This window comes from Ictidomys tridecemlineatus, chromosome 9, assembly GCF_052094955.1.
Source record: "Ictidomys tridecemlineatus isolate mIctTri1 chromosome 9, mIctTri1.hap1, whole genome shotgun sequence".
NCBI lineage: Eukaryota > Metazoa > Chordata > Mammalia > Rodentia > Sciuridae > Ictidomys > Ictidomys tridecemlineatus.
Window position 1 is genome coordinate 11,438,495 of NC_135485.1, and position 13,525 is coordinate 11,452,019.

General features: G+C 46.2%; 1 protein-coding gene across 10 annotated transcripts in view; it reads right to left on the bottom strand.

Moving 5' to 3' along the window:
* The window catches only part of Ldb2 (LIM domain binding 2), a 339,478-nt gene that overhangs the window by 226,085 nt on the left and 99,868 nt on the right, over positions 1-13,525 (bottom strand). The gene's annotated exons all lie outside the window — the stretch shown is intronic.

Sequence of the window (13,525 nt, forward strand, 5' to 3'; positions counted from 1 at the left end):
CAGCCTCCCTTCCCTGTCCTCGTGCAGCCCGCTCACCACCACCACCATCACCTCATGCAATGGCGGCTCCTCCACTGTGGGCAACTCTGCCCTGCTCAACTCAGAATGCCAGAGCCAGGAATGCCCCGTATCACCTGGTCAATGTCTGCTGGCAGGAGTAGATGTGACGCAAGACCACATACAGCATCTTCTGTTCTTGTTCCATCCTTACACTAAGCCTCTGAGGTCAACAGGTAATTTTATGTAACAAAAAAGCCCAGGCTCAAGGAGCTTAAACCAGTCCCCAGTAAGCAAGTTCCGAAGTCATAATCTGCAGAGAAACCTTTGAACTTCCAGGGGTGGTGCTTTTATTTTATTTTATTTTTTATTGAAATAATTATTTTATTTTTTCACATTTGTGCATTCATTTTTTAAAATTTTAATTTGTTATATATGACAGCAAAATGTATTACAATTCATATTACACATTTAGAGCACAATATTTCATATCTCTGGTTGTGCACAAAGTAGTCACATCCTTCGTATCTTCATAGGTACTTAAGGTAATGATGACCATCCCATTCCACTGTCTTTCCTACCCCTATGCCCCCTCCCTTCCTCTCCCTCTCCTTTTCCCCTTTGCCCTACCTAGAGTTCATGGTGCTTATGTTTTGAATAAAATTTCCATTTGCCAAAATAAAAAAAAAATCTTTTGACTCAAAATATGCAACAAATAATATATAGCACACACGTACAAAAGCATTGCCTATATATTCCTGTACTTATTATTATCACAATATTGTGAAAATAATAACAGTAATAACAGCTTTCTCTGGACCAGGCAGTATATCAGGTACTGTACAAAAGTGTCTTTATTTGATTCTTGCGACATTCATACTAAGTAAATACTAATATTTCCAATTTACAGATGAAGAAAGTAAGGTTTAAAAGGGTTAAATAGTTAGATCAAGGCCACTTCACTAGTGAATAAGAAGGCAACATTCAAATTTTGGCCATTAGGATGGACAATTGTTAATGGTATATGTCAACCCTTCTGACTGCTGGAACTTGAACACCAGCCTCTCCCTGCCCTGGACTCCCTGCCCTTGGAGTCCAGGATCTCCTGGATCTTGGACCTCTGGCTCTTCTGGGTCTCGAGCTTGCTGACTCACCCTGTCACTCTTGGGCCTTACCAGCCTCCATAACAGCACATGCCAATTCCTCATAATAGAGATGTCTTCTGTTCTGTCTCCCTGGAGAAATCTGACTAATACCAAGGTACATGCCTAAGCACTAGTATGTTACTGTTCTCTCTATTAAGTAAAAATAGAACTACTTTTCCTCCAGGTAGAGAAGAGGCATTAATTATCAATAGTGTGCAGCAAGGGACTCACTAAAACATTCCGCTAGATGTTATTTGCTTTGTTCCAACATCTCACAAGTAGCTTTTTTTTTCCCCTTGTTTGTGTACATGTTAGAAAATCATATTACATAAGGCAGTCAGGCAGAGAGATGGCGTTGAATTTCCAGGAGGCCTGGCTGGCTCTGCAGCTCTGACATGCTCCACATGGTTGACCTTGGACAAGTCATTTCATTTCTCTAAGAAGGAAAGTCCTTCTCCTCACCTGTAAAATGAGGATTACATATACCCATTCCCCTCACCTAGGACACAGCAATTTACATGAGAGCAGGTATTGGTTATTTTCAATCTCCTTCCCCAAGCCACCGAAAAGTTAGCAAGCAAAAGAAAACATGGCTTCAGCATCCGTGCACCATGAAAAACAGATACTAATTTGGTTTCATCTGATTCTGGTCCAGCCCTCTTAACTGAAGGCTAAAAGTGATTCAGAAGTAATAAAGGGAATTATAATACATGATTGCAGAAGCTTGGAGAGCAATTCCAGCAAGAAGCAAATGATTATACATGGCAACAAATTAAAACTACAAAAAAAAAAAAAAGAGAGAGAGAGAGAGCTGAAGCTAGGGAGGAGGAAACCAAAGACCACTCGTATCCTTTCATAAATGCTATTTCATAAAGCAAACCCTATTTTCTATAGAATTCTAATCAAGAAGCGTTTTGGTCACAAGGAAGCAATTAGAGACGTCTAAGATTTCAAAAATGCAAGGACGAACAAGACAACTTTGTAATAAGAGGTCACTTCTCATATCCCTGCCACCAAACGGCAGGACACAGAACCACTGACAAGCTAGTACCAGGGACATGTGGTTAATATCAGCCCGAGATGTGGCTTCCAAAAGTCAGTGTGGCCTGGCTTTTTCACTAAAACACAGAGAAAATCAAGCTTTAAACAAAGTAAAGGGCGGGCGTGAGTGCACCAAGTGAGGACAGCCTCCATGGGAGGCCACTGGGCCTGGAATTTAATGAGGAGAGAGCGCGAAAGTCTGGCTTTGCTCTCTTTGGCCCTGGTGAGAACACGGCCCGTTCCTGGGCGAGATTTGATGCACCACGGGGCTCCCCTTGCCAGCCATAAACATCTAATGTAATTTTAATTTAAGCAACATTCCTAACAGGAGAAACATGTCAGTCACCCTCCTAGGGCTTGGAACTCATCCGGCTCAGAAGAGGAGGAACAGGACCAATTTGCCTCACTGACATCAGCCCGTCCTCTCAGTCCCTTGTGCCTGTCTCAGGAGCTTTCTTGCTGTTTCCAAATACCCCATACTAACACTTCCGCTTTGGGGTCTCACTGCTATCTGTTCCCTGCCCGTGTAGCTTGCCCTTCATATTTGAAGATGTGTCCTTATTATTCAAGTCTCAACTGCAGTGTCTTGTCCTGGCTAGAAGCCTTTCCTAGCACCATCTAACCGGAGAGACAGCTTCTGCACATTATTCTGTTTTCTTTTCTTCTGGACACCTGTCACTATGCAAAGTTACCTATGCCATTAATGCATCCCTGCCTTTGTTGGTTTAGCCTCTCTGCTAGAAAATAAGCTTTGAGAAAGCAGGAATTTGTTCTTTCATTTGTTTAGCACTGTGTCCCCAACCCCTGGTGCAGTGGCTGACATGGAGTGGTGCTTAATAACACCAACAGAGAGTAAATAAAATGGCGGGCTGTTCGAGGTTTCTGGGTCTTTGGAAAGACTGCTTGAGTCAAGAAGTATTTACTTAATCTGCTCATCCTTTCAACGTTTGGTGGGTGCTGCGGAAACATTGATGGATTCAATCTGATCCCTGCCCACGGGAAATTCAGAGGGGAGACAGGGAGAGAAGGGAACCGCCCTGTGATGGGAGGCAGAGAGAGCCAGGCACAGAGTCGCTGGCCCTTGACTACCTGGCCTGAGGTTCTGAACCACAACATGGAATTTTGGAGATGCTCCCTGTTAAGTAGGTGGGTGTATAGTGTCCTGGTGGCCGTTTTAATCAGCTTTTCCACCACTATGACTTAAAGACCCAAGCTGTCCGTGCTTCTGCCTCCCTCGGCTGAGAGTTGATACTCAAATCACTCTGGCTTTATTTTCTAATTCAACAGTCTAGTCTGTGTCCCACCCAGCCACATTCCCAGAGGGGTGGCCCCCTCAGAGAAGCCCCATGAAGACTCATTCTGAAGTGCTCAGGGTGGCTGAAGAAGCTGCCACAAATCACCCCTACTCCCGTTTCCATGTGACCCTCGAAATCCCAGTCTTTCCCCACTGGCTGCCCACTCTCCACCCTCAACCCAGATCCTGATCTATGGTTTTCCTATTCCAGTCACCTTCTCCTGAGCCTTTTTTCAAATCAGAGTTGGGCTAGCATCTTTGTTCCGACTAGTGATGGGAACCAAAGTCCCTGAAGCACAGAGGAAGGACCGGAGTCACAGAGTTAACTGGCCTCCTAAATAGAGAGGACCCCAGCCACCTCTAGGAAACCCTGATCCCAGAGATGCCAGGAGGATTCAGAAAGTGGAGTCAAGTAAACAGATGAGAGATGTAAGGATCCAATAGCCCAGAGTTCAAATCCATGCACGAGCCTTTGTTAGACATTTCCCTGTAGATAAGTCGCTCGCTGCTTGACCTTCCAAGCAGCCATTGTCTTGCTGATGTTAATTCCCACCATACAGAGTTATTTATATATTAAATTAAAAGATAATAATGCATTTACTACAACCGAAGACACATGGAATGTTCTCAGGAAGTGCTATCTGAATTGAACCAAGAATTTTGAAATTTCTAACACAGAAATGATGACTGTGAGGAGGAGGGAAAACAGGTGATTGGGATCTGGAGAGAAACACATTTGTTTTCATTGATGTACAAATACAGTGTTTTCCCCTGGCTCGCACCTGCTCATTCTTCAGGCAACCTAAATATCACCTCCTCAGGTGGCCTTGTTGAACCACCACTATCTGAAAGGAGTCACCTCTCCTCTGTGTGGTCTCAGTCCACTTTCCTCACACAGATTGTTATCAGGAAGAACATTTTTTAATTCTAGTTGCTTATGTATTGATGGTGTATCTCCTGTTCAAAAATTTTAGTTGCATGAGGGTACCAACTGTAGTCTAATCCTGGTGCCCAGGACAGCACAATATACTCAAAAAAAAAATAGAGAGAGAGAGACACCAAGTAAATAAATTCTCCTAAAGCAAATGGAAATGAAGCCATATTCTCAAAAGCATTTCAAGAAAGAGGAGAAAACATTATGTGGTTTGGAAAATAAAATTTAAAAAAAAAGTCAAAATAATTTCTAACCTAATCTTTACTACTGGAATAATAGTAGTCAAGAATGGCCGGGACTTTGCCTACCACCTAAAACAAGTGAACAAAACCTGAAATCCTTGGGTAACATTCCTGGCCTTTATATTCAGTCAACTGTTCAGTCAACAAGAGGGTCATAACAGAGACAGGGGAAATTAACTTGATTAACTTGCCCTATTCCCCTTGACTAGCCAGCATTAGGGCTGGTTGAACACCTGAGGGTCCTAAAAAAAATGTGGAGGGAGAAAGAAAAAGGAAATAAATAAATTTTAAACAAAGAAACCTCACACAGCCAAGGCGATCTCTGCCTTCCTTTCTCCCCCAGTTAATTACCCTCAAGTCCTTCAAATCTTCCCTAGAGGACAGAGTAAGGTGGCAGGTGGGGCTAACGCCAAAGCCCTGCTTAACTTCCATCACCACTGTGGATGACAGAGTGGGAGGGAAACAGAGTGGCAGACACAGTCTGGGCCGCCCATGCTTAAGAAGTGCATTTTGTTTCCCATAAAGCCATAAAAAGTTTCAGTTAACACATTTGCTTCCAAAAGGATAGATTCTTAAATGAGAGCGATTTCGAGATGATCGGGCATCCTGCGGTGCACTTAGGGAGGGAAAGCAAATTGCATAACCATTGCTCATCAGAGCAGCCCAGGAGAGCCACCAGCCATGTACAAGTTCAAATCCCAGGCGCCCTGAGCCAAGTTCTGCTGAGAAGCTCCCTCCAGCGCTCTGCCCCCCACCGCTAGGCGGCCAGCCTAACCCATTCGTTCCACCATGTTTCCCCGAAAAGGGAACACAAGAAAGAAATAGAGTGAGCTTCATGAAAACCATATATTGGTCCTGAAATCATCATATTCTGAGTTATAGGGAGACAAGGAAACAGGGAGGAAAGAACAGTGCTCCGAGGTCAGGTTCTCCAGGCTAAAATTTAGAACTGCAAGGGCCCTTAGACGTGAGCTATTTCCTCTAATTCTCTATCCACACTGACACCTGGGCTAACTCTGCTATCCATGTATCTGTGTGATCCACAGCAAGTTGCTAAGCCTTGCTAGCCTGTTCCCTAAACTGTAAGATGGGATGGGGACAGTGTTATATCTGCCCTTAAATAGCAGTGACGATTAAATGACAATGCATGTAATACACTTGGAATGGAGAAACACCCCTCGGTGGCTAGCTACTATTATTTTATATTCGACAAACAGTCATTGGCTTCTACTTGTATCAAACCATGCTCCGCGGGATGGTGGGGATACATCAAGAAATGAAACAAACACTGACCTTGTCCTCTTGAAGGGTGAAGGGAAGTTAGACAGGAAAACACAAAACGGCCAACACCCTTGATGACAGTTGAGATGAGGGCTGGTGCATAAGATTAAACAACCAAGCACACACAAGCTTGGAACTAGAAGTAACCAGCTTGCAGGTTTTTTAATTTTCTTGATTCCCATTGATGTCTACACCACCTCCCCCATCGAATGAGGGAGCAGGCTACATTGCCCCAACAGAAGTCCCCTGCCTCTGGTGTTGATGAACTTGATACAGAAGCATCAACCCAGTTCTGGGCAACCTCCTTTTCAATACTATGTGGACTATTTGGAACCAGGTCCATGAATCAGGACAGAAAAACCTCTAGCAGATAAGGAAGCTACGGAGATGGGAAAGGAAGAGAACACTAGTTGCAGAATCAAACAGAAAAGATTAAAACTTGATAATGCTATTTTTTGAGCTATGTGATCTTTGACAAATTACTGAATCTCCTTAAGCCTCAGTATCCTCAACTGTAAATTTGGGTTGATAATTCCCATCTCACAAATTTGGTTTAATAATTAATAAGAAAGTACACATAGGAACTGTGCAGAATAATGCATGCAGGAGGCATTTGATAAATGCCATTTGTTATTAGGAGGAAGATAAGAAAAGCTAAAATACAGGGCTTCAAAATGCAGATCATGTCTCTGATACTCCAAGCTCCTCAATAGCTTCATGGCCAATCTAAAGTAAAAAGGAAATGTCTTCAGAATCGTCCATAAGGCCCACCACCATCCGTTTGCTCTGGTCACATCACTGTTCTTCTGTGTCTTCTCCCATGTCACTCCACTCCAATCGTCCCTCATTATTCATTAATGGACACACTAAGTACAGGCTGCCTTGGAACTTGGCCACCCTCCCGTGGGACAGCATGATGATTAAGAGAACAGGCTTCTGTCTCAGACCTGGCTATGAATCCCAGCTCTGCCATGTACCTGGAGAATGACTTTGGCAATTCACTTAAACACTGTGTTTAACATAATCACCTGTAAAATGGGAATAATAATCTACCTTATGAAAATACACTTCTTCAGTGACTTAAGTGCCCCAACCTTTTTCCAGCACCCTCTTCCCAGTGAATCAATACCTACTGAAGTAGAGCCAGTGCCCGACAGCATGGCTTATCAGGGTTTTTCATTCCTTCTGTGGCCAAATGTTCGTCACTTCTACTCCCTTTGATACAAGGAGCATTGAGGAGAGCCAGTGTAGGTTGTGTGTGGTGTGTAAATCACAGCGCTCATCTGGGAGGGCCAGCTTGCTGGAAACATGGGGCACCTGGGCTTACAGGTCATCTTTCCACATAGGAGGTATAGAAGGAGAGAAGAAGAAACAGATTCCCAGAGGCAGGGCTGGGAAGCAAGCTCTAGACAAAACCACGTCCACCTGAAACATAGCCATGTGCAAAGGCGCCATGTTTCTCTACCAAGGGATGAAAGAAATCAATAGGTTAAATACACCTCAAAGTCAGAGATGCTGTGCAGAAGCAAAATACTTCTTCAGCATAACCCCAGTGCTGAGTGCTAATGGCCCTCACAATAATAGAGGCAGAAACAAATTGTGTTCTCAAAATCCCAATCTTTAGGGGTCTTCTGACCTGAAATGTTAAATCACATGGATTTCCAGCAGGCAGAAAGAGATTCTTAAGGCCTCAGACTGAACTCATTGCCATGATGACCTAAGATCTGCTTTTTACTAACCATTGGACATTAGGTTTTTTGACACCACTGATGCTGCCACTGCACTGCACAAATAATAGGATAATAGTGACGATGGTGACGATGGTGATGATGATGGTGATAATGGTGATGATGGTGATGGTGATGGTGACAGTGGTGATAATGATGAGTTGATTATGGTGATGGTGATAGTTATGATGATGGTGACAGTGATGGTGATGACAATGGTGATTATTATGGTGATGATGGTGGTGATGGTGATGGTGGTGATGAGTTGATTATGGTGACGGTGACAGTGATGGTGGTCATGATAGGCACAGTAGTCACTGTTACCTGAACATTTTTACAAGTGTCAAGAACCAATGCTTAATACTTCACATGCTTGCACCCTTTTAGCCCGTCAACAGCATTGTGAAACAAGTATTCTCTTGTCCCATCTTGCAGATAAATACACAGACACTCTGAGAGACAAGCAAGTAACTCCTGGTTAGCAGAACTACTATTCAAGGGCTCATGCCAGGCATGCTTTTAGAGCCATTGCTCTATATCTCTGAGTTATTCTACTCCCTGGACTCAGTTTTGGGACCTGAAGACCTGCAATTCTGTGCATGAGGTGAAGTGATTTCCTAAAAAAGCACCTGGCAGTCTGCAACTCTAGCCTTCCTGACTTTCAGTCCATTCCCCAGTCTGCAGAGGACCACAGGAGGCACCATCTCTTTCCAGGATTCAGAGACTGGTCCCCAGCACAGGGGTCTCTGGGAACAACTTCGTACATTTTCCTCCGCGAAGAATGGCTCAGGGTCCAGGAACAGCTCCAGGGGCCGAGGTGGCCAAGGATGAGGGAAATCAGAACGCTGGGCATTTCCTGAAGCTCACCGCCTCTCATTCCCCTCCCTGGTCAGCTCAGGGAACAGAGCAGATCATTTCCTCAGCAGATCATTTAAGGCCTTCTGGGATCTAATCCCAACCTGACTTCATAGGATGCCAATCGTGTTCCTTCCTCTTCTCTGATGTAACTCTACCCGACTCTGCCATAGGCTGTGACCTCCTGGTCTAATTCTCTTCCAAAAAAAAAAAAAAAACCAAAGTGACAGAAGACACCCACTTAGCAGCATGTCCAAGCTCTGGTTTGCTGGGTGTGGACCCTCTCCACATGCTCTGCCACCCTTCAATGCCCTCCATTCCCCAGAGCACCTCACTTACTATAATTGGATGGGTTCTTCTTTATTATTGAGGAAAAGAGGTATTTTTGTTACTAACAACATGGAAAAGATGCTATTATTATATAAAGATATTTGTATGTATATTGACTGATCTCAGTTTTGTAAAAGAAATCATTTTTAGAGCCCGGAAGAAACTGGGTGGCTGGTTGAACTCAAGGTGAGCTCGAGATCAAAACCTGTGGGCAGGATGCACTTGGCCCCAGCCTGGAGTCCTGAACACCTGCTAAGCACGGAATTTCTCCCGCACTCAGAAGCAGGCCACAGGTATGCCACCTTTGCCCAGATGCAGCCTGGCTCCAAGTTCTACTGCAGGCCCGGCCAGAACAGAAGAGGACGGGTCAGTTCCCTAGGACAGTTTCCCTTCTCTACTGAGAACACTGGCGTCGTCACTGGTGCACGGTCCCCACCCTGAAGGCTTAGGTCTGGCCAAAATGCAATAAGGGAGCATCAGTGACCATGGCTAAAATAGCCAAGCAGCCAGTGCATTGGGAAAAGGAAAGAGAACACAAGGTTTTTCGATGCTCCTGCGATCGTAAGCACTGGTGAAAAGTGGGACGTGGTTTCTAAGAAGCGCGGGGCAAAGATGCAGGACAGCTCATCTGCCAGTCAGTTTGCAGGCTCACATCGATCGCTCGCTCCCCTCCCTGCAAACCCCAGAGGAGAGAATGACCTAAGCTGCCTGCAGAGGAACCTCACTGCTCCATCATGTCTCAAGAAATCCGCGGCTCAGAGTGGCGTTCCAGGAATCGCATTAGGTATTTTTGCTTATCCAGGAGGTTAAAAACTCTCGTGACCCTCACGTCGGCTTCATTTTTCCCCTCAAGTTTTGAAAAGCGAAAAACTCAAGGGACTCTCCCCAAAATGAATTATGCAAAAGATATGATGAGATTCCACCTGCTGCTCAGGGACTCGCCTTCGAAAAATGTAATCAGATATTCATTTCCTGATATTAACAGCCACTAAAAGGGAGCTCCGATGTTTGCAACAAATACTTCAGGAAGAAAGTTTAAACATATAGGTTTTAATTGAATTTCTTCCCAGAGTGGAATCAACAGGATCCATGGGCTCTGTAGCTCCAAAATCAGCTGATCTCCTGGTGGGACTTTTCAGGTTCTTAATCCTCTTGTCAACCCCCCAAGTTTCCAGGGACATCATTAGCAGGGCTGGCAAATGCTGTCATCGGCATCATTATCAAGCACACAGTTTTGAGCATTGGTTCTGTTTTCTCTGTGTTTATTTGTTTGCTGTCTATCTCTCCACCACGAGAAGATGGGGTCGAGGAGGAAGAGGTTTTCATTTACCTGCTGTGCTCAAGGGACCCAGGACTCTGCCTGGCTCTGGGGATCTCTGTTACATAGTTGCTGATTGGGACTCTCTTGAGCTCTAAGAAATCCCAGTCTGGGTAAGCTGATGGTCTCTACCCAAAAGGAATTTTTGGTCTCTCTGTTGGGTGAACAGGCTCACAGAAGCACACATCCCAACATGGAAACCACCTGGGCGCAGACAGTAGGAGGCAAATGGTTGGTAGCGATTTTAAGGGCAAGGAAAGGGAGAGTCAGGCTGCCAGGAGTCCCACATTGTTTTCCTTCTTGCTTATGACAGACCTGGTTGACGAAAGATTTAGAACAGGCCTGATCACAAACCAGAGGCTCCTGCTCCACCCCAGGAAAAGTCCTTGCCACTGTGACTAAAAGATCTGGCCAGAATAACTTTAGAAGAGGAAAAATTTATTTGGGGGCTCACAGTTTCAGAGGTCTCAGTCCATAGACAGCCAGCTCCATTCCTCAGGGCTTGAGATGAGGCAGGAACAACATGGCAGAAGAGTATGGCAGAGGGAAGCAGCTCACATGGTGATCAAAGCCAGAGACGGAGAGGCTCTGCTCTCCAGATACAAATATATACCCCAAAGCCACGCCCCAATTCCCACCTCCTCCAGCCACACCCCATCACTCCAACTGCCACCCAGTTAATCCCATCAGGGGGAAAATGAATTCACTGATTAGATTAAGGCTCACAAGGCGGGAACATTTCTCCTCTGAACCTTCCTGCGTTGTCTCATACATGAGCTTTTGGGGGACACCTCACATCCAACCTTACCACTCTGCTCCTCAGCCTCCTGCCAGCTAACCCCTGCCCTGAAGGAGCTTCTACGCACTGTCTTGCCTCAGCAGCAGAGTTGATCTCCTTCTTCCCTAAGATTGTAGGTCTGGAAGGGAGAGGATCCCTTGTGGGTATGTAAATATAAAGTAAGTCCCAGAGGGAGAATGGAAAGCTTTTTCTGCAATAGAATGAGTTTTGTTTTTATTTTCCATTATTTTTGCAGAGCTGGGATGGAACCCAGGCCCTTGCACGCGCTAGACAAGTGCTCTAGCCCTGAGTCACACCCCCAGCCCTAAGCTCTGCTTTTACTTTTTTTTAATGGCTGCTAAGAAAGGAAGAAACACCAGGCACTAAGGCACATTTACCCATTTGTCCCTGATATTCAATAAGCAGCTGTGTATCAAGCAGCTATGTTAGGAATTGTACTAAGAACTGGGAACCTGCGGAGAACCATAAAGAGGCAACTGTGCCTCAAAACTCATTCTGTCTGCAGAGGAGAACTGACAGTAACCAGTTATAAAAAAAGGCGTGGCAAGAGTTATGATAAGCAAAACATCAGAGCTACACCAAGAGATAGAGTCCTTCAGACCCTCATTCTGCCCGCTGGGAGCCACTTCCTGTTGATCCAGTTGCTCAGAAGTGGATCACTCTTTGTAGGACTGCTGCAGGGATTCACCCACTTCCATAGATAAAGGACCTAGTGTAGCATGTGGCCATGTGACATCATCACTACAAAGGGGGGCACCAAGACCCAAATTCAGATTTGCTCCCACTCCTCTGAATGAAGCCACCCTTGGAGTACATGTATCTGCACATGACCCTGCATAGCCCCTCAGAGGTCTGTCCTTCCTTCCCCTGGGGTCCGTGGGCATTCCCTGCGGCAATGAAGGCTGGACACTGGGGTAGGGTTCAGTCACCCAAACCCAAGCAGATGTGTGACAGTTTTTAAGACAGTCCCAAGAGCTCAGTGGCCTTCCATCCACCGCAAGGACAGCTCCATTCCATTCTGTTAACTGGGCCCGGACGCTCCAGGGGCAGGGTGTACTTCACTAGCCACCAGCGCAGGGTGTCAAGGGAGGGCCAAGGGCCATCTCCAGGGTGTTGATTGGAAGGGGAGGCTCCATGTCATCAGCCGCCCACCAACCCCAAGCAACTCAAGCAAACATGAAAATCAAAGCCCAGGCTTTCCCTTCACTGAGAGGTCTGTGGGGGGGTCCCAGGCAGGGGTCTCCAGGAAACCAAGAGAAAGCCAAGAAGGGCTCCTAGACAAGCCGTTCAGCCATGCAGGGCCCCTGCCACCCACCCCCAGGAAGGCTCCTTGGGGCAGCTCTGCCTTCTCCTGTGACTCTAACACTGGGCACACTTCCTGGCACAATAGCCCAAGGGAGGTCCGCCTCTGTGAAGAAGGAACACAGAGGAGGGGAACAAGCTGAGACCTGGGCTTCCAGGAAGAACACCTGGGCATGCACGTTTACAGGGTGTTAGTCCTGCCTCCCAGCACCGCGGAGGGCAAAGGGTGCTGCACTTCAATTAACTCCTTCCTGTCCGGGCTGGTGGGAAAGGGGGCAGCCTGCAGCAGCACAGCCATTACAGTAACAGTAGGGGGTCCCCACAGCCTCCAGACGGGGTTTCATTTTGGAATGCGCTCTAGGATTTTTTTTTCTGCTGCTCTAGCAGCAGCAGTGGCGGCAGATTTACTCTCCTAATTATGTTTGGCTTTGGTTAAATTAGTTTGCATTCCCTGAACACACACTGGTAGGGGGAGGGGGAGGAGGCAGTGGAAGGAGGTGGCCGGAGGAGATGCCAAGAGGTGGAGGGAATCCTCTTAGAGGATGAATGACAGCCAGGCCTGGACAGACACCTGAGAGCCAATGCACAGCCACCCAGGGGACCTCAAGCCACGGGGAAAGTGGTGCTGAGCCTGAATCTTCTGTCCCTTCACCCCTCGCAGGCTCATTCAGCCACACTACAAACAGCTCTTCAGGGCTCCCCACGGGTAAGACGTGGGACTAGGAGGTGGAAAAAGCTGTAGGCACACAGGGTTCCCTGACCTCATGCACCTCCATTTCAGAAAAGAGAGCGACACAAGCAAGTTTTTATTTGTAATGGTAGCCTTAAACAGCAACAGCGAAAATAACCCAGCCGCCATTCATCCCTAGACCCAGAGCTACCAAGTTCCAGGGTCTGGCCAAAGGTTCCACCTAATTATCACAAAACCCCTCCAGAACGATATGGCTATCCCCATTGTGCAGGTGAGGAAAGTGAGGCTCAGAAGTGTTGATTATTTGCAGCAAGTGATCATAGACACTGTTGCCTTTTTATGTCCTTTGCAAAGCTCTACAATTAAGATCATCAGTGATGAAAGTAGCCATTAAATACAAGAGGCTGAATCCTTACAGAAAGCCTTACAGCTCAGGTGGCTGAGTGACACTCAGCGAGGCTGAGAAGTTCTGACAGCATGGCACAACTACTGGAGTGACAGCAGGTGCAAGCTCTGGTCTCCATGACCCTGAAGTCCTGACACTGCCCCCAGAACACGGTGAGATGCAG